The following is a 21,494-nucleotide window of genomic DNA, read 5'->3' as shown; positions in this document are numbered from 1 at the left end:
CGAGAACGTAACGTTATTCACTTCGACCACGCTTGCCCACTCGGTTCCGGCAGCCGCCATCTGCGATCGTGCGCGGATTTAATGGCTTGCGTCTCCCTCGCTCGGGCCACTGGCTTTCGCGAGCGAACCACGCACCGACTCTGAGTGAGCAAGAGACGCCAGCTGCTGCTACTGCGTGCCGTATTTTTTTTCTTTGTTTTCCCGCGTTGCGCTTCGTCTCGTGAATCACCTCGCGAGTCGTCCGCGCTCTCACGCGCTGGCTCGTTCCACCGGCCGTGGGTCTCGGATCAGCCGCCATGCGCCCCCCCCCCCCCCTCCTATTATGCACTCTACTTGCAGCAGTGTATAGCTGTGGAACCCGGAAGACTTCCGCTCACACGTTTTTCTTTCATTTTTTTCTGACGCACAAGTTTGACTAGAAAAAGAAAAGCAGTATTTTTGTCCAGCGGTCAGTTAAAGGCATGCATGTTTTTTGGTTTTTACGTCTTAGAAGTGCAAGAAAAAAGCAAGGCTTATCCGTTGGACTCGTGTATGTAGATTTCACGTAGATTTCGGGAAAAAAAAGAAGACACGTTATTTATGGCGTAATTATTTATGGTGCGGGAGCCCCGGCTCCATGCGTTGATCTTTTCGTTTTGCATAAACTTACTTCTCTCTCTCTCTCTCACGGGTTGCATTCCAAGCGCAGTAGTACGTGCATGTTTTCGGAAGCATTTGCAAAGCGGGAGAAAAACTTGTTCAAATACGGCGGGTGCATCTGATCCTCCCGTGGATTGAATGGTCCTTGTCCGCCCTGCGTATGTCGTGTCCTGGCGTGCTAGCGCGAGGGCACGCAACAGCGTGTGCGTAAGAGCCGTCCGGCCGGTGGGAGGAGCATAGTCGACGCATCGCTGACGTAGACGTGTCCCCCCGTGAACGTGCTTAAATCTAAGAAGGAAACATGGAGTGAAGCGTTAAGCAACGTGGGCAGTGATTTCGCTTGGAGATATAGCGTCTGCGACAGAAGCTCACGGATTGCGGCATTGCCCCCCCCCCCCCACCCCCCCAAAAAAAGAAATACTGCATTCTCGCGTAGCCTGGTTCCAGAGCCTCGAATCCAACCTTTCACTCTGTAAGGCTTTTTTCTTCTTTTTTTTTGTGATCCACATAGTGATGCATTCATTTAGGAGCATCACTTCGTAATGGAGCAGAACTTCGCGCTTGTCGGGGAACTCCTGTCCTGTAAAGTTTTGGGGCTCACTGTCCATTCTGGAACGCGGCGACGGGAAATAAACGGACGAGCGAATGGTGCGCACCGTTCGTTTGTGCATTTGTGTCCCGTTTCCGTGTTCAACATCATCACCGTGTTTATCATTATCAATGATGTTTCACTCGTGTTCACCATTCACATGCACCTGCGAATGTTTATTCCAGCCGATACTGCACCAAGCGGCGCAAGAGTTACTGCTCGTATTGTGGCGTCGACCCCGATGCTACATCAGGGATAAAATGCGAATGAAGAACTGGGCTGACGTGCTTTGATTCGCTGATGTTTTGGCAACTGATCTATAAAATAACGCCGAGCTGAACCAACCTAAACGAAGCCAGCGGTAAACAGCGAAAGGCAGGGTAGGGGGAAAATAAACAAAAAAAAAAGCGGCGTCTTTCCATTTCACCGTGGTGGACGTCATATAAATGATAAGGCCGTAGGTTGATATCAATACACTACTGTGACCATATGACGTTCTAAAGGAATAACTTGGCGCGAACCACTGGGAATTATACGCTAATGGCCTCTTACTTGCTTGAAATATTTACGTACTCCAGCGTCCTTAAATTCTGCGATGTGTATGTTTCACATAAAGCGCCCTTTTAACACTCTGTATTTAATAGAAAGGCTGCATTAAAGGAGTTTTTTTTAGAGAAAATAAGGAGGCAAAAAGGGTGTTTTGACATCCAGTTCGCCCTCGAGGGCGTATTATTCCGGCGTGTGTAGCGTTTACTTTGCTAAGCAATATTTTCACCAAGGTTCCGACGTGTTTCAAAAGTATCGGAGCAGTGATCCCACGACGTACCATTAGTTGAAATCAACGCTACGCAATTCAAACACATGCCTTTCGGCCGATTCCTTCAGGTTCGTATAGTTTCCGACGGGCCGGAGCATCCGGGTTTCCGGGGCATCGGATTTGATGAGCCAGCCCGTTCGTGCTTCACGCTTCCGGAAACGCGGGACATCGCCACGTCGGCCTGCGTTGCTGTGTTGTTTGCACATTCGATCGTTTCGCTCAGACTCCGAGAAGCTGCATTTCCGTTTTTTTTTTTTTTTGCTCGGCGCTCCTTCCGGCCGAGTGTGCCTGGCGCAGCTGACGCTCGAGCTGTGCGTCGTTATGCCCTTGTTTCTTGTTTTTTTTTTGCTCGTCCTTCCCCTTCCGTGAGATCTATTCAAATAAAAGGCATCGACCCGCACTGTATATACGTTAGCGCAGGAGTGGCGCGAAATCGCACGTCCCCAATCCAGAAACTGTCTGCCGCCAACAACAACAACAACAACAACAACAACAACAACAACAACAACAACAACAACAACAACAACAACAACAACAACAACAACAACAACGACGACGACGACGACGACGACGACAACGACAATGACAACAACAACGACAACAACAACACCGACAACAACAACACCGACGACGACAACAACAACAATAACAACAAATTGGCGCGGGCAGACGATGGCAGGTCGTAGAACAAGATCATATATTACGGCGACAACGTATGACGGAATACATTGTTCTCACACAAAGCGAGCATAGGAAGAAAAACAAAGATATTACATCGGTAATTTTTTGCAATAAACGAATTTTGATGCGTCGATGAAATGGGTGCCATGTACGAAATTCTCAGTCAGTTGGCGACTAATCCCAAAGCGACGCGCACGAAAATATAGCTATTGATTTTCCGTCGCCACATATTCGTGACACCCGTGAGTGACGGGCTGCTTACACGGGACATGCAGTTTAATGAAAAGCAGGACTTACTGGAGCATGCTGTGAAAAAAAAAGAAAAAGGCGACAGCTCAAAATTGACTAGCACACGCGGAAGTAGACAAGTGTTGAACTTAATCACAACTCAAGCTTTGTCACTGAAAGCCAGCCTGCCAGATATTATTAACCTGTCCGAGCGAATTACAGTTCACGCAGTACCAGAACATCGGAGACGTGGGACGCGAGCGCCAGCTTCGGTGGCGACATCTAGCGGTGTTTTTTCTTCAAACAACAAAGCATCGGAAATGTTATTAGAGTTTCCTCCATCTTAGGCGAAGGGAAAGAAAACGGCCAATATGCGTTCGAGGGTTGTGCTACTATACACCGACGCCTTTCCTCTACCAGAGAAGTTGCAAACAGCCTGTCATTACAATAACGGCTCTACGCGCTTTTGCTGAACTCGACGGTGCAAGCTGCCACCAACAGTGCTGCTGCTGGTGTCTACGCGTCCGCGATGCTGGCATTCCTTAAACGACAATACGTAGTAGAACAAGCTATAAAATTGTTATGTCGGGTAAAGGAAACATAACGAAAAGGGAAAACGAGAAAGATGGAAACACGCTTACGAAAACCATGCATCTTCAAACTACACAGACAGGTGTAGATGTAGAGGTCCAGACAATGGGCACCGAAAGAAAGCATTGTAAACAACCTAATTTACGCAATTTTTTGCTGATAATCTACAGCCTGCAGAACGAATGTGCAACAGTGCACATTAATATCGTGGCTGCCTCAAAGAAGATTCAGTTATTTTAGAATTTTTGTTAGGCTTTTGTGTTATCACTCTGGAAACATCTTCAATATCGTATTCTCTCTTTATGTGCCACATGTATAATTATCATTTCTACGCATTACACATAACAAATTATAATAGAAGAGGCTTCAGTTTTTTATGATGATTCCCTTCACGCTATTGGTCTCCCAACACCCATTGAGAGAAAGCCTGTGGTGCTTCCCACATGCTGACGGGCATGCAGTTTACCATAGCCACTGCAATGTAGCAGCACATACATGTTTAGCATGCTTTACAATTACCAGGTAAATTGAACTCAATATTAATTTTCATGTGCAGCGCACGAGAGATGGTGGGAACAAATGCAGCACTGAAGCAGCTTGACCAGCTCCCACTGCCTACAAAGGGTAGCAAAGCAGTGACATATTATTGTGAGCAAAAGCCGATATGAAATACTGAAATCATTACAGTAATGAAAAATATCGATACTAGACAGAAATTTAGCGGGGTACAATACTTAATAATTAAGGGTCACGAAATACTTGAATAAATGTTAGAAAAGTACATGTGCACGTACGTACGTTTATATACGTAAAAGAAAGAAGGGACTACAGTGATATTAATTGGGAAATTAAGGAATCGCGTCGCATCATGAGCCTGCCATCATTACTGTGTCACTACTCTTCCATAAGCCATCTGTTAGTCTCTCGGTATCGCATACATTCAGCCATTGTCCTCCCACAACGTATCCCACCATCCACCTCGTACACCCATCACTCACCCAGCACACACACCACTCACCCAGCTTTTACACAAGTCACCCAGTATGTATCCCACTATCCACCCAGCACACCCACAATGCACTCATCATGCCCACCATTGAGACAAGTCACCCATTGTGTATCCCACCAATACATCCCACCATCTACCACTGCACCTACGATCCACCCAGTATAACCACGATGAATTCCATCAAACCCACCACACTTTCCATCATGCCGAGCACATTTTCCATATGCCCAGCATGAGGTTCATGATGGGCAATGCTGGAATTTTCAGTAGGGAAGAAAGAGGAGCCGATAAGCGGGAAAGGAGGAGAAAATGCAAACTCGATCAGAGCTATACTAAACGTGCTCAAGATATGTCACATGATCCTGCAATGGTAACTTAAGCTTGTCAACCGGCAGTCGTCGCACTGCGGCTTTGGCGCTCCGCCGCCGAACACGGCATTGGCAATTCCATTCCAGGTCACAGCGGCCGCATTTTGACGGGGGCAGAATGAAAACACGTCCAGGAACGTTGTTCTTTGGCTACCTATTCTACATGAGTGGAGCAAGACCTCGTCAGCCTCCCATCTCCAACCAAATGCACGCACATTGTATTTCCCATAGCCCGTGAGTTCCTGTTGGACATTAAACCACGTAATTTCTTCTTTATTTTTCTGTTCGCGATGGCTCACTGGCTCTCAGTTTGTTGACACGTGATCGATAAAATACTGTTCACTCCGTTCACGTGTCATGTGAAGGTTGTTGATAAGAAAAAAAAAAATTACGATGGATAGAAGATAAAACAGCACGCACCCTTATGGCAATGGGCGCACTTATGTTTGCAGAATATTGACGTTTCATGTGGTAATTACTACAGTAACCAGGTTACCGTTGCGTAAATATGAAACTTCTCGAACGCAGCAATTCTGTGAAGAGTACTTCGCCGCTGTTCCACTTCTCTTGCCGCTAAGCGTCTTTTTTTTTTCTTACTCGGTCTTCTGTAATCACTTCTCTTTTTTTTCTATTTGTGCCCTTCTCTTCGCCCTTGTTCGGGCCCACGTCATCCTCTTCAACAACTACGACAGAACAGCAGAAAAAGACCACGCTGCTACCACTCATTTCATAACTCCCCTTCCATTCATAACTCTGTCTTATCTCCTCCTCTCTATGTGTTTACAGGCCTTCCTCCTTCAGTGTAAGGTGAGCCAACCTGGCTCAGCCTGTGGCTAAGCCCCCCACCTTTCTTTCAGGACTGCTCCCCTCTATTTTCTCAAAGGGAAATGAAGTAGCAACACTAAATCAGTTTAATATGATGGAGCACACTTTTAAAACTGTATTTTCATTTGTTTGACAGGAAGAGTTTCCGAAAGTTAGTGTACGACAACTGTTATTTAGGCGCGATGCGGACCTACTTGCTAAAGTACAGGGTTTGACGGGATATCGTCTGATCGGGAAAAGGAGCAAAAGTTAATGCCCACAAAGACCTAAAAAAATCAGCTTTAGAGAGAAAATTTTACGGGCGTTTCGACGAACAATATTCCCGCGCGGGATCGGAAAGGTCCTTCTAATTTTGTCGCTAAATGTGTTCTAGTTCTCGGTCGGCGTTGTCTAGAATCTGTTTCCTTTGTTATTTCTTTTTTGCGGTACACTCGAGATCGCGAAAGTGTGTGCCCTATGCGTGTGCTTGTTTTTTTTTTTTACTTATTAGTTGAAGGGGTCTGCGCTGGACGCATGACAGAAGACGAAGAAATGGGCTAGGGGAGAAGTGAGAAGGAAGAAGTTGGAATAAAATGGCGGACGACACAGGTCTCACTTAGATTATGTCATTTCTGTTGCCGTTCTAGTTAGGAACGCTACATTAGTGTTGTTGTGTATGCCTGTGTGCTTGCGCGCTCGTACGTGTGTCAGTATATTAAAATGCGTGTTGGTGTTTGCTTGAGCCTGTGCGATTCCTTTTTGTACTTTTGGTTTAACCAATGATCGTGTGAGTTACGTATGACCAAGTTGTATCATTTTAGTGCTGTACTAATGATGATGGCGGTATTCAAAGTTTGGCTTCCAATCAAGTAATAGCCCGATGGAGCTGACAGTATTATTGAATGAATGAATGAATGAATGAATGAATGAATGAATGAATGAATGAATGCTGGTGATCTTGTGCTTGCGTAAGCACTCGTGCGCGTGCTCTCGCGTCTGTTTGTCTTTCCGAGTTGTGTTCATGCGCGTTTCTCTTCGTGCATTCGAGTTCTCTTCGAGCGTGAGTTTTCGAGCATATTTTAACGTGGTGGCTGTGCGAGGCAAAAAAGTGTTTTCGGAGACGTTTCAGCGAAAGCTCATTCTTTCTTATTTTTTTTTTTTTTTTTTTTTTTTGCGCAGGCGTTGACTTCGGGCAAGGAAACACCTTCGGCTTGCTGCGAACACTCGTGCTTGGTCCCCGCGTTCGCATGACGGGCTTCGACAAGACTTCGCGGCCGTTGCGAAATCTATCCGAGAAGTCGTCGCCGCCGGTTCGACGCTGAGTGCCCTCCGTAAGGTGAGTGGGCGCGTTTCATTCCAGTACGTTGCTCGGGTAGACAGTATCGTCACCGTATAGACATGTCATTTACGTATGTCAGTATAGATTACTGCTATTCGCGCTTTCCTGGCACTTCTGCTGCAAATAAGTTCGCCATGCTATGCGCGTTCTCAGCACGTAAGCTTCGAACGAGTCATATTGCAAGAGGGGCTTGTTTGCATCTGGTCAGAGCACGTGCGTTCAGGCGAGAACGCTTCCTTGCGAGATAAAGGCGAAGGCCTTACACACTAGTATCATTCAAGAAGTGTGAGAAGGTCACCTAGAATAAAGGTGACGATTAAAATAAATTGTCTGATTTAGAGGTTATCTTGTTGGTGTTTTGGTATTTCTTGCGGTTCCTTCTTCTATTATTTCTTGAGCACCTGTGAAATTCAAGAAAGCAAGTTAGCAAAAGGTCGTAACTGCTTCATTTTATAACCTTCTTATGCGTTTTTACGATTTTTCTGACTGTGGAATTATAGAAGGAAAAGGTATACACTGAAATGGAACACAAATAAAATCACAACCTAAGAAGAAAAGGTGAACCGCAGCTCGCATGTTACACACAAGCACAAAGAACGCGTCACATTAAATAAAAAGCACTTCGTATACTTCATATACTTCTTATTTAAAGGGCTATCTGCAAACATTAGATGTACATTTAAGACATTAATTTCAGAAACAGTTCGCGGAAAGACACTGCATACAGTCCTGCCGATATGAAGGGGGAGTAGCGTAAGCTAAGCTGTGTCATAATAAATATCCAGTGAAATATTGGGTGTGGCACATTAACAGTGACGTCACATACGTGATAGATGTCTCATATGACGTGAGCGTACATGATATATGACGGAATATACGATGTCCTGCATCGCATATGTCACGTACGTGACGTATGTTACATATCAAGCGAGATAATATGAGGGCACGGAAAGAATAGAGGAAGTTAGCTGTCACGTTTATTTGAAGTGTAGAAGTAATCAGGTACATTGGAACGAAAGCGGAGGGAAAGGTAACTTGCCCCCTCCCCCCCTCCCGGCCACGGTGGCCGCATTTCGATGGGAGTGCAAAATGCGAACAGACCCGTGTACTTAGGTTTAGGTGCACGTTAAAGAACCCCAGGTGGTCGAAATTTCCGAACTCCCCCTCTACGGCGTGCCTCATAATCATATCGTGGTTTTGGCACCTAAAACAACATAATTTAACTTTTTAATAATTCTTGCTTCACTTTTACGTGCATCCAAGAAAGCCCAGTTACTGAGGGCAGCAGTTGTCATATGCGCAAAACTCCATAACTAATATATATATAAAACTAGCCCCTTGCGGTGACCGAATACACATCTCCCACTGAGTGTGCGCTGCTTTATCAGTTAGGGTAACCGTGGCGCCATCTCGCTGGCCACGTTGGGGCTAATATTGTGTGGAAACTCCCTAGAAAGTGGTCAGCGCTGACCTTGTACCCAAGTACCCAGAAAAAGTGGCGTTCTGTGACTTCTTATTGTTACGTGAAAGCACAGCAGCTAAAATATTTACATGGTGTATTTACAAGGGTAGCAACATGGAAGCCAGCCAACATCCAGAAAATCACGTCGTCGACATGGCCACTGGACACGGTAACAGTGCGCAATGTGTCCAGCTCGGCTGCTGCGAAAACAGATGGGTTTATCATCGGCTGTTCTCCATTCCGACGCGTTTCTGGAACGATGAAAGATTTATGGTCCGCGACGAGGCCTGTCCGCGGAAACTAGGGCGGCGTCAGGAGTGTTCATGGCGCAGACAGTAGAGAATATGCCACGGCTCGCAAATTCGTAACGAACAACGGCCTGGATAAATGAAATAGCCGGCGTCGAGGTGTCGGGTACCGTGGCTCAATAAAGAGCCGGATAGGCGGCCTCGAGTTCTCGGCGGACGATGCGCGTCGCGTCGTCTGATGTGAATGGTCGACAAGGAGTTGTCTCGCCGGACGACGTTGCAGAGGCATCCGGCAGACGCTCAAACTGCGGTGAGATGCGCCGGCATTTCGCTTGCTCTAGATGACGGCATTTTTTAATCACACTCTTAATGGTGGTCATGTTAGTGAGGACGAGCAGATTGAACGCGTCGTCCGCAATACACTTCAAAATCTGGGCGGCCTTGTCAGCCTCGGACATCTTCTGGTCACCTTGTAGGCACAAGGCCATTAAGACTTGTAGCCACGACAAGTAAGGCTCAGTTGACGTCTGGGTACGTACCGCCAGTTGTTTCTTGGCGGCAAGCTGTCGCCCACACGAGTTGCCGAAAAGATCGCGCAGCTGCTGCTTGAACGTGTCCCAGCTGGCGAGATGGTCCTCACGGGTCAGAAACCAAGACGCGAGGGTTACCGCCGAGGTGATAAAATATGACGTTTGCCCGCGTTATAATTGCATCCCAGCCATTCTGTTTGCTGACTCGCTCGTCCATACTGAGCCAATCAACCACGTCAGCGCTGTTTGACCCGGAAAAGGTCCCAGCATCGCGAGGCTGTGCGAGCGCAATAAACTGGGTAGTGGTCGCAGGCGTATCTGGCGGCTGTGTGTCATTCCCTGGACGCGTGGCGGTGGATTCGAGGTGGCGTCCGCTGCGAAGCTCCGTCGTCCGAAGTAGTATCCGGCACCTCCACCAAATAAACGTTACGTGAAAGCGCAGTAGCGAAACTATTTACGGGGTGTACTTACAAGGGTAGCAAGCACTAGCAACATGGAAGCCAGCCAACTTCTAGCAAAGCACGTCGTCGACATCAGATCAGCAGTGGCCGCTTAAGGGTAATGATGATGATGATGATGTCCTCGATGAGTTTGGCGCTTATTCACTCGCGGGAATTGGCCAAGAGTCGGGCAGACTTTGCTTATGTGTTCAGAAAGTGGAGGTAAAAATTTATAAGGGTACGTCCCACTAAATCCACCGGTCAACATCATCGTCTTCTAGTAGCACGTAACAATATTTTGTCACATGGTGTGGTTGTGACTAACAAAGTAGCTTCAGCTCCTCAGATCCGCTTATCCTGCTCGCTCATATATGCGATCTATGACCCGAGAATCATGGTATGGCTGAAGTAAAATGACATCACTGGGTGGTGCACCATAAATAGCTGCGGCGGTGATGTCACATCAGTATGTGCCACACATCACTGTCGCGCCAATATGTGACACTCGTGTTGTCACGCTGACATTTGTAATGGCACATATGCGACATCAAAAAAAGTTACCTAGGTGACCGCGAGTTACTAACCTTGTATTAGTAGCCGTCGTGTCAGTTCACAGCTATTCTAGCTTTTTTCCAGTGTTTAATGCATTTGGCTGACCTGTCAATGATTTCCTCTGTGTGCGGGTGTCGTTTCGGTTTCTCACCCTGCTTGTGATAGAGCTATTGGTTCGGCGCGTTTTGACTGACGAGCCACTTCTACCGCTGCTAGTGATCCCATGCCTTCACAACCCGCTACAATGGCTGCTCGATCACAGCGAGCGAATGTACGTATGCGACCGGCGCACCTGTGGCGGCGGTCATTAAAAAGAAAATTAATGGACTCGAGTATTTACGCACTCAGACCCCGTCAAATTTGATGACGTTTGGTCGCGGGTAATCGAAGCCGTGACTTCGGGCTCGGGAGCCGTAAGCTAAAGCTACCGAGCCACCACAGCCAGCCAGGCGGTGTTCTATTACGCAACGTGCTCTGCTGAGCGGTTAACACCGGCAGGAACAGCCTGTTCGCGACAGTTCGACAATAGCGCTTGACAATCCGACTCAAACGACGTGATCCGGAGGTAACACATTCACGCGATTCTCCGTTCAAAAGTGCGTCGATGCTGGACGTCGCCTAAATCTAGTCGCTGAAACAAAGGCACGTTTCCTTCCAGCAATATTGAAGCAAACATCGAAAGTCTTTTCAAGAAGCTGTAACGGCAAACGCTCATGTCCCGCGTGGAACCGTTTAAGGAGGCTAAATGTTCAACGGTATACAGCTGTGCGTTACGCATTAGTCAAGCCAGGACTAAAATCCCCAAATTACGCGTAATGTTTGCTTCAATACAAATTTTTTATTGTCCTCATATTGCTCGCGGTGTGCGGTGCACACGCTCTGTATAGTGTGCAAAATAACTAACGCTGGTGTGTTTCTGCAGTCAGGAAGCGCACACTATGCTCTGCGAACGTGAGCTTTGGTAGTGAATCGGCGCAGTGACGTCCTGTGACCACGTTTTCATTCGTCTTGCTTCCGGCTTTTGGTATTTGTTTTCCCAGATGATGCCAACGTAGGCGTACGATGCAACAGCCGCGTACCGTAACGCGGAATAATGAAGCACGATAGAACACATAGATAGCCTAAGTTATAGCATCGTGACAATAAAAGAACCCAACTGACATAAGAAACGGTCAGACGAAAATGAGGAGAAAGGAGAGAAACAGCACTACGAGGAAATAAAGAAAAGAAGAAATAAATAAATAAATAAATAAATAAATAAATAAATAAATAAATAAATTGGCACGAAGGAATAGAGAAACAGGGCTAACAAGTCAGCAAAAACAACCGTAGAAACAGACAGTCGCATTTCATCCGCGTACAACACACTCCTTCTCCTTGATTGATTCGGGACATGCGAGGGTCCTCGCGCCCCCTTGTGGTGGCGCATCGATCGCTTGGGCGTTGCGGCTTCTGGACAATTGCCCAAGCTCGTTGCCTTTCATCCATACAAACGCATTTCTCGAGCCCTCCCCGTCTGTGCCGCCCTCCTCGTAACGACTCTCAAGTGCTTGGGAAGTTCCTTCAGCGCTCGATCAGCCTGTAATGGGACGATGCACGATCGGGCCGTCGGTGTCCGATGGAGCGTCGCGTCATGGGGCATCTTCGAGACGGTCGGGTTGGCTTTCCCGCTTAACTGCGAGCCCCCCAAAAGTATGGCGGCGGTCCTCTTCGTTAGAACGATGCTGCACGAACATGTAGAAATTTATTCGCCTATACATTGTAACGGTATTTGTCAAGGAAGGAAGGAAGGAAGGAAAATGCGTGGAAGGAAAGGCAGGGAGGTTAACCCGTTTAGCTTAACCGGTTTGCTACCCTACACATGGGAGCGGGATGGGGTGATAAAAGATGAGGAAGGGAGAGAGAGAGAGAGGACCTACAACTATGGAATTGCATGTGTTTGTGGTGTTTGAAATATTACCCTGCTTTATTTCTACATTGTGTTGAGCTTTACAAGAATTGAATGTATGCCATATGTATTTGCCCAATCGCCATTAATTCCGGTATTTAAATGTTAGCATGTTGATATTTGACCTTTCTTTTATATAAGCAGTGGCGCATTTTTTGGTGATGGACTTCCATTCGATAGCCACACAGTCGAAGGATTACGTTTCGTGTTTCGACGTTTTCGATTGTGCGTACCATTTTTCGACGAATGGTAGTCTGATTTTGGAAGTTGGCCCACGTTGCTTGCTGTCTGCGTGTCGAGGAATATCGCGTACTCACCGTACACGTCGCAATCGAAAAATGACAGTAGCGTCAGGCTTCTGGTTACATGTAGAATATTTTATAACTGCGAATTTTAGGTATGCAGCCTTAGAAGAAAACTGCTTCGGCCGTTCACGAGCAGGGTCTATTCTAGCACATTGGTACACGGCCGGTTCAGACGAAAAAAATTAAAAGGAGCTGCTACGGGCTGTGGCATTGTCCATGTAATCGGCTCACAGCGAGGGTAATAAATAATTTTTGCTTGCACGAGAACTATTTTTTTACGGATGGCGTGGTTTTTGTTAGTGCTTGGTTGAAAACGCTATTGGTGCGCCGAAAGAGCGTCATGTATACAGGGTGTCCCAACTATCACGCACCAAGAGTTAAAAATATGCAAATGCCACGTAGCTGGACAGAACCGAGGTAATGTTGTTTACCCTCGCATGGAGATACTCAGATTATATTTTTGCATTCCGCCTAATTACTTAATTAGTTTTAATGAATTAATCTACTTCTCGAATGTTATAATTAGATTAAATGTGTCAAGGAGAAAACTGTAGAGCAACATGAAGAGCTACCTATGCAGCTTTCTTTTGCTCAATATATGTGTAAAAGTGTTTTTCCAAGCCCGCGAACACACGCAAAATTGCCACGCATCTGGCTGTTCGAGGCGCTTTGTGTGTATTCGCGGGTTTTCTTCACGCTTGGAAAAACTTGTATGTAGCACCTATTGAGCAACAGAAATCTGTATCGGAAGTTTTTCGTGTTGCTCTGCAATTTTCTCATTTACATTTTCTTTCTAACTATAATATTTGAGAAGCTGATTAATTAATTATTGCTAATTATGTAATTAGGCGGAATGCAAAAAAAAATAATGTGAGTATCTCCAAGCGACGGCAAATAACATTTCTTTGGTTCTGTCGAGCTACGTGGCATTTACATATTTTTAAATCTTGGTGCATGGTAGTTGGTACACCCAGCATAGGGTAATTTTTTTTGGAAGAGCGCGACACAACTTGTCAGTAAATGGTTCATATAGGTCAAGGGAAGCTACGAAAACAACTCTGGTGTGCTTGGCTTTTGAAACCACCACCATTACACCAGGTGCGAGTTTTTTTAGAGCACAGGTCTTAGGCGCCCGTTGTCGGCGTCCTCGGCGTAACCAAGCGAACGAGAACAGCGAAGGATGCAAGAGCAAACGTGGAGCCCAGCGGGGGATAAAAGACGACGATAGCGAGGAGGAGCGCGAGAAGGAAAGCGGAGGAGGAGGGTATACGGCGAAAGCGTGAGAAGTAAAGCGTAGTGCCGCGCAAGACAGGCTCTGAGGAGACGACCGCTTCGAGATGGCGCCAGAGTCGCGCGCGTCGTCTGGTCACCGATGATGCCATCGATAAGGCAGGCAGCGAGTGAGTCCACCGATACCATGTATGGAAACAAAGCGCTGCATGAGCGCAGGTCTGTCTGCGGCGGCTGCTGTGAATCGCGCCCACGCGTCACCCAAGCGCTGGCTCTCGCCATCTCCCGATTATCGAGGCAGTCACGCCACACTTCGCTCCATTTGCAACGTGCTGCACGAGAGAGATTGTCCGCGCCAGCCAATATATCGCAAATTGAAAACACGTATAGAGCCGCGCTCAAGTTTCGCATTAGGGTGTATTCCAATCGTCGGTGAAGTCTCTTTTTTCAATTCTTTTTCCTTCTTGAGTGATGACATACTTATAAAAGTGCACCAATGTAAGGAAGCATGGCTGATTAGCGGTGCGTGTATTAAAAAGATTGGTGCTGTTGGAAGACACCTCTTTTTTACACGAACACGTTTGGCTCATTTTATTTGCGCGCCTTCTGTCATGGTGAAGGATTTTGGCCGCCCGAGATGCAGGATTCTCTGTGGAGGGCACACGATCTTGTAGCTCCTCCGCTCGACGTCTCATTCTGTAATGATAAAATCACCGCCCGAGCACTCCGTACCGATGTTTAACCAGCGAAGCTGAAACCTGCGGCCCCGGTGTTTATCACAGGGTTAAACCCGAAGGTTTATTAAACGACGGCTTGGTAGGCTGCCGGGACCTCGGTACGCAGTTGCTGCTTGCGCTCGGCAGCACGAGCCTGTTCTTGTGCCCGAGCTGCAGCATCGGCACGGCGTAGACGAGCTTGTCCCCGGTTCCGCTCGCGGCGTTGCTGATGGAAAGCTGCCTGCTCCTCAGGAGTACGTATGACGCGTGGCCTACCCATTTCGGAGCTGGGGAGAAACAGCTGCGCGCGCGCTCGGTTGGTACGGAGAGCAACGACGTCACTACTGGCGCAGCAAATTCGACACCACTCGGACCTATGACGTCATGTTACCTGGCCCGACTGCCACACAATATAATGGGGGTGTTCCCGAGTAGGCAACAGTGAATTTGACGCCACCGCTTTCATCAGCGCAGCCTTGTCGATGGAAATTTCGGGCCAGGTAGCGTGTCGTCATGGATCGGAGTAAGCAGGCATTGTGCTATTTAGGCGGCATTAGCTAATCGCGCGCCTCTCTTCCTCTATTTCCTTTTATTGCGCATGCGCATGGGGTTGCACCGGAGGAGTTTTCGGCGTACAGGCGACAGACACACGGCCGGACGAATCGGCTGCCCATATACAGCTTGCCTGTAAAAAGAAATTGTGAGCTAGACCTTTATAAGGAAGGGTTGTTTCTTTATCTTGTTTTTGAGCCGAATGAGATCACCAAAGAAGCTGAGGTCGGTGTCTACAGGAACGGCGAAATATCTTGACTTTATCTATCTTCGTTGCTCTTTCGCGCTCTAGCTGACTAGCTGTGCGGAGGTAATTTCTCTATCTATGAGAAAACTGCAGAAATTTGAAGCTTTCGACAAGCGAATGAAACGCGAACTTTGCAACGAGGCAACTCAACAGTGGAAATAACAGTAATTACAGTAATGGTTCGTTTCCTTATGTTTATCCTGTGCGTTACGCTGTTACTCGATCTCACTTAACATGTACCACCTGGCGCGAGTTGGCATATGCTCTGGCACGCCATATTAGACTGCTTTAGGATAGCGTTTGTAACAAAACGTAAACGCACTATACGTACGTGAGAAAACATCGTGACCCCTCACCGCGCATGCTCCGCACGTCATTTCCTTTCAGCGGTGTACGTACGCTATTTGCTTAGCTAAGTGCACGTAATGTTTGCTTACGCTAAGAAATAACGTTGTCAAACGTGGCGCCACCTGTTGCTCTCGCGTCAGTGTGAAATTGGCGTGATGTGTTCCTACGTTAATTCTCGCGGCTATGGTTGATCACCCGTGTACTGTTCAACCGAGCTTTCGTTCACTCTATAAACTATAACCCCAAACGCTATAGTTATGAGCGGATAGTGCGCCCAATTCAGAGGGGGCTGTGCCGGGTCCATGTTCCAGTTCTTCTTTTATCTCTTCCGTGTATTTTGGGGGGTATCTTTTACGACTCATAATGACAAAGCCTTTAGCGCAATTCAAAAAGACATGGACGTGACAGAGACACAGGACAGCGCTGTTCTGTGTCTCTGTCACGTCCCTGTCTTTTTGAATTGCGCTAAAGGCTTTGCCATTATGAGTAAACCGTACCAACTAGCCCAAGAATCAGCCTTGTTGATCTTTTACGAATATGGTTGTCTCAGTGTGCGTTTCGGCACGGCTCTTTCTTTGTCCTCGTCTGTTACTCACGCTGTTTGCGTTCCGCTATGAAGCATCCGCTCAAGCCGAAAGCGACAGAAACTGGGGCGACAGCCGAGTGATATGCAGCGACTCGCAAACGCACAGGAGCAGCAGCGTCCTCTGATCGCGTGGCCCTCTTCCAGTTGAGACGCGCGAATCGATACCTCCCGTGGCGGGTGAGTGGGTATCCCAGTCTTCGCAGCAGTTTTCGACGGCAGGAAGAGGCCAGATCGTGTTGCCTCCCTCCTTGGGCCCGCCGAGGTGTCGGGTATGAGCTGTGCTTGAGTATACGGCAACGAAATAGGAAGCCACTGTGGGCTGATGGGTAAAAAAAAAAAAAGCCCCGTGATCGGTTGGGCCCTGTGGCTTGGCTCGCCATCGCGCTGCGGCTGGCTTCGATCTCGCCGCGTATTTTGCGCTGTCTCGCGGACCCGCCGCTGAATGTTCTTTGCGCCACGCAGTGTTGTTGCCTGCAGAATGCGCGCCCTTTGATTTGCTTGCGCACCCTATATAGGCTCCTGACTCCTGCCGACACTGCTAACATGTAGGCGTCGGATAGATAGACGGATGGATGGATGTTATGGGCGCCCCCATTTGAAACGGGCTGGTGGCTTGCGGCTCCCAAGCTCTTCTTTTCGTATTTTGCCGATATTCTTACTTATATTATGTTTTTTTGCAGACTATAAGTACCCAGCATCAAACTGCCTGAGCCATTATTGATAATTTCGTTTTAGGCCACCTCCATTCCCTGTGGTCTCCCCACTTTTCTGCCATCAAAGCTCCAACTACGTTTTACTTTTTTACGGCGGAGATGTTTTAACGCGAGAGAGTTAAGGAGCCCGTGTCGCGGGAAATCCGGCGCCGTTGTCAGATGGGAAGAGGACTTGGCACCCGGAGGTGCCGCGTCCCAGACCTCACATGTACTCATCACCCCGACATCATTCGGTACATTGGCCCTGGCGCTCCCCTATACCCGGGCTGAGTGGGCGGGGGGCTTTGGTTCGGGCCAACGGTCCTTCCCGGACAAGGGGGCTGCTGTGGTGCAGCACAACTGAGTTACTGCACTTAACACACAAACAGCCATTTCGGTCTTACAAAACACAAACCTGACTGACCCTCGGAGTGCCTTGACGCAAAAGAGGTCGAGGCATACAACCATGGAGACCACCAAAGCCATCCGCGGAGCAGCGCGACCACATGAGGGTGCGCCACGACCGGTTCCGGCTCTGGGTTCCACTGAGCTAAACAAAACCCCGTAGATCGACTGGCACACACGGCCGACTCGAGCCACCTTAGGAGCATGCATCATAACTTAATGGAGAGCTTTCCACCTGACTCATCAAAAATCACGGCAGGACGAGCCCACACTTCGAGACAATTCTTGTCGCCCAAGAGATGCCGCTCCCGGGTTAGATGGAACCAGACCTCCTTCCGTGCTTTCGCAAGCAATTCGTGAAGACCCGGCGCCCGTCCCCCGAAAACCACATCACAGCGTGCGAACCAAACTGGGTATGAGCACTCGAGAAGAAGAAGCACGAACTGGTTTATCGCCTGTTAAGGCAATGAGTGCAAAAATCAGTCTGATATGGAACACCTGGGAGCTTAAAGAGACTAGCAATCCTTTGGAGAAGAGCTGCAGGAAGCAACCACTGCGTAAAGATATGAACCGAGTCCTCTCGACCGGCACAAAAGGGGCACACTCGACGAGCCGGGACGGCTGCAATGGGCCTGTAACTCAACGGCAGGCACCCTCGCGCCAGGCGGTACATGAACGCAGCTCGCTTAGCGTCGAGGTAACTGGCCGTAATGAGCTTCCAGTTTGGCTTGTGGATGGACGGATCGTACCTTTGGCAATGCGGGGGGAGACCTGGGGTGAGGATATCGACTAGTACTTGGATTGGCGTTGAAAGTATACGTCGATGCCGGGGTGAACCTTGCGGAGGCTTACCAGAGAATTGGCGGTCGCCGCATAAATGATGGACGGGGAACCTGAGCGAGGTACACAGTGGGAAAATGTGCTCTGCGAAAACAAGCGGAGTCGGGTGCTAAGAAAAAAAAAAGGAAGTTAAGCTTCGAGTTAGGAGCATATCCGAGTTAAGCGCGACCTGGGTCCACCTGACGTGTAGTGCAGTAGCCACGATGCCCAGGTCGGGAATTCCGGGTCCTCCCTTATCTCTAGGCAACTTGAGCATCTGCCTAGCTACACGACCAGTTGTCCCTTTCCAGAGGAAGCGAAAGAGGACCCTCTCCAAGATAAGCTTAAATCGGGTTGGGACAGGAGACACACAGGAGGCACACAGTGGGAAAATGGGCCCTGCGAAAACAGGCAGAGTCGGGTGCTAAGAAAAAAAGGAAGTTAAGCTTCGAGTTAGGAGCATATCCGAGTTAAGAGCGACCTGGGTCCACCTGACGTGTAGTGCAGTAGCCACGATGCCCAGGTCGGGAATTCCAAGTCCTCCCTTATCCCTAGGCAACTTGAGCATCTGCCTAGCTACACGACCAGTTGTCCCTTTCCTGAGGAAGCGAAAGAGGACCCTCTCCAAGATAAGCTTGGTTCGGGTTGGGACAGGAGACACACACGCCACATACGTCAGCAAGGAAAATAGAAGTGAGTGGGCATGACAACGGGCTGAATTCCTGAGTCCTGATTTCAATCTTCTCCTTAGCCTGTTGCAGTTTTCAGGAGAGAGGCCGTCTGGTTCGAATTGGGAACCTAAAAAGCGCACCCGCGTTTTCACGGGGAGACCATGAACGGGCTGCGGACTGGACGGAGTGAAGTTCAAGTGCATGGCTGCACTTTTCGACCTATTCAACCTTGCCCCGCTCGCCTCGCAGTAACTGTCCATGACCTCCAAGACGCTGCAAGCTGATGCCTCGTCCGGGAGGACAATGGACAAGTCATCCGCATAGGCAAAGAGTGCAATAGGAGGGGAACCTGGTGGGAGGAGGAACCTGCCAATTCTACTGTCACAGGACAACCTCTGCAGAAGCAGTTCAAAAGCAAGTACGTAGAGGACAGGTGAGAGAGGGTCCCCCTGCGGTACACCACGTCCCGCAATGAACGCTTCCGTGACGCGGTCCCGTAGTAGAACAGCAGAAGTCGGTCGAGAATACAAAGCTTGGACTATCTGCCGAAAACCCACACTAAAACCGGCCTCTTCCCGAACACGGAGAAGGTACCCATGGCTAATGATATCGAAAGCCTTCTCCTGATCGAAGGAGCAAAGAAAACCTGAAAGCTTCCTGGTATTTGCACAGAGGAGAAGGTCCCTAACTGCTAGATAAAATCCGGCGTCGGCGACCCGCATCCAGCGTTAGTTACGGCGAAGATTTTCGAACCACACACACCCAGGCTGTTCCTGTGACGCAAGCAATTCCTGAACGAATTGAATTTCTGAAGGTACGTAGAAAAAGCGTAAACTCAGCATCGTTTCAGCATCGTTCTCTACACGATGATTTCATCTTTCCTCCCCAGTACGTATCACCACGCATTGACCACCGACATAAAGTAGCCGTTCCTTTTTGCAGGACTTCTACTTTTCAGTATTCATTTTTTCCCAGGATTTGTGAAGAGTGGCACCACCTACCTACCACTACTGCAGAAATTACAGACCATCAACACTTCAAAAATGCTTTAACAGTAACTAATTAGTTCTTTACCTCATGTTATTTCTCGTTTTTTCTCTTGTTTGCTTGTGCTTGCCTGTATCATCTACTCATTTTACATTGTTTTGTAGTTTGGTGATTTGTATTGAATTTATTTGTTAATTAGAGTATTTGTATTTGCATTGGTACATTATATAACTCCATGTATAAGTATCTTTTCACAGAAATGTTTTTTTTTGCCACTCCCCTCTGTAATGCTTCGGCCCTGAGGGTACAATAAATGAAATGAAATAAATGAAATGAAATACGAGAAAACATAATTCTCTTACGCGAAAACTCAAACAAACCCATTTTCAAGCGTTTTTACAGACCGGAGACGGCGTCCGCCATTTGCCCACGCCCAAGTAATGATGACTTACGTCCATTATATTCACGCCAGCAAAAGGACAATGCATTTCACTGAATCACAGCTACAGCGTCGCCCGCCGTGGTTTTGCTTAGTGGCTATGGTGTTGGACTGCGAAGCACGAGGTCGCGGGTTCGAATCGTGGCCACGGCGGCTGCATTTCGATGAGGGCGAAATGCGAAAGCACCCGTGTACTTAGATTTAAGTGCACGTTAAAGAACGCCAGGTGGTCAAAATTTGCGAAATCCTCCACCACGGCGTGCCTCATAAGCAGATCGTGGTTTCGGTACGTAAAACCCCATAATTTAATCTTAACTACAGCGTCCACACTTTGAAGAAAGCAAGAAATGCAGAACTGAGGTCTCGTGTTGAATCTCGATTTTGCGGGCCGCTTCACGACCCATAGTGGACTTCCGGCGCATAATGGTTGCGTATTGCAACACCATCGCAAGTCGGTGAAAGGCATCACGCTCCGGATAATAAATAGGAGCGTAATATGATAATGGAATTAATTCATGTCGAATTGCGAAGCACAGTGAATTACTCTCGTTATCCAGACGCCTCCACTCCGTGGGAACAGCACCACGCAGGCGCGTGACAGGAGTGACAGGAGCGTGCCCTGGCCCGCCAGCGTGAGAACAGAAAAGCGACGAAGCGTCAGCGCGTGAATCGAGCGAGGCGTCTGATGATCAGATTTCCCGGAGCAACAATCCAGGGAAGACACGTCGTACTTTGCATTAACCTCGATTTATTAAGCAGTTTTTCTCACTTCGGCATCGGGACGGGGAAATCTTAAGAACGAAGCCTACGTATATGGAGCGGCAACCGAACTACGCTAACGTCCAACGACGCCATGAGGAAAGTCGACGTACTACGAGGAACGAAAACGCAGCCGCCTGCTAATTGAGGAGCTACCGACCGAACAGGGTTCACGACGCAGAACGGAAGGCGTAAGCGTCGGCTAACGTGTTTTCGAAACCTTTCCTTCTGTTATTAGACAGTTTTAGCAGAGCGTTTGCTTGCGCTCCGCTCCGCACACGTTTCACGCACACCGGTGGCTGCACAGAATGCATTGATTTCGCTTGTCTAACAAGAGCGTCTTCCAGAGATGCCACTGACGTGCTCTCAGCTTGGCGGTAAAACGATTACGAAAGCAACTACACGCTCCCTGACGCACCGCTAAATCAGGTTCCTAGCGGAACGTGGTCAGCGTCCCACGTTCGGCTGCCGCTATGTGTGCTGTGCGCACGCG

General features: G+C 48.2%; 1 protein-coding gene across 1 annotated transcript in view; it reads left to right on the top strand.

Annotated features, from left to right (window-relative positions):
* Positions 1–21,494, top strand: part of LOC126529301 (uncharacterized) — a 220,187-nt gene that overhangs the window by 135,435 nt on the left and 63,258 nt on the right. Inside the window, exon 3 of the mRNA XM_050176903.3 lies at positions 6,906–7,062. The gene's annotated coding sequence lies outside the window, so the exon portion shown is untranslated. The remainder of the gene's footprint in view (positions 1–6,905; positions 7,063–21,494) is intronic.

Source organism: Dermacentor andersoni, chromosome 8, assembly GCF_023375885.2.
Source record: "Dermacentor andersoni chromosome 8, qqDerAnde1_hic_scaffold, whole genome shotgun sequence".
Lineage (NCBI taxonomy): Eukaryota > Metazoa > Arthropoda > Arachnida > Ixodida > Ixodidae > Dermacentor > Dermacentor andersoni.
The sequence above is the reverse complement of the archived record's forward strand: the minus strand, read 5'-3'. Positions and strand labels throughout refer to the sequence as shown.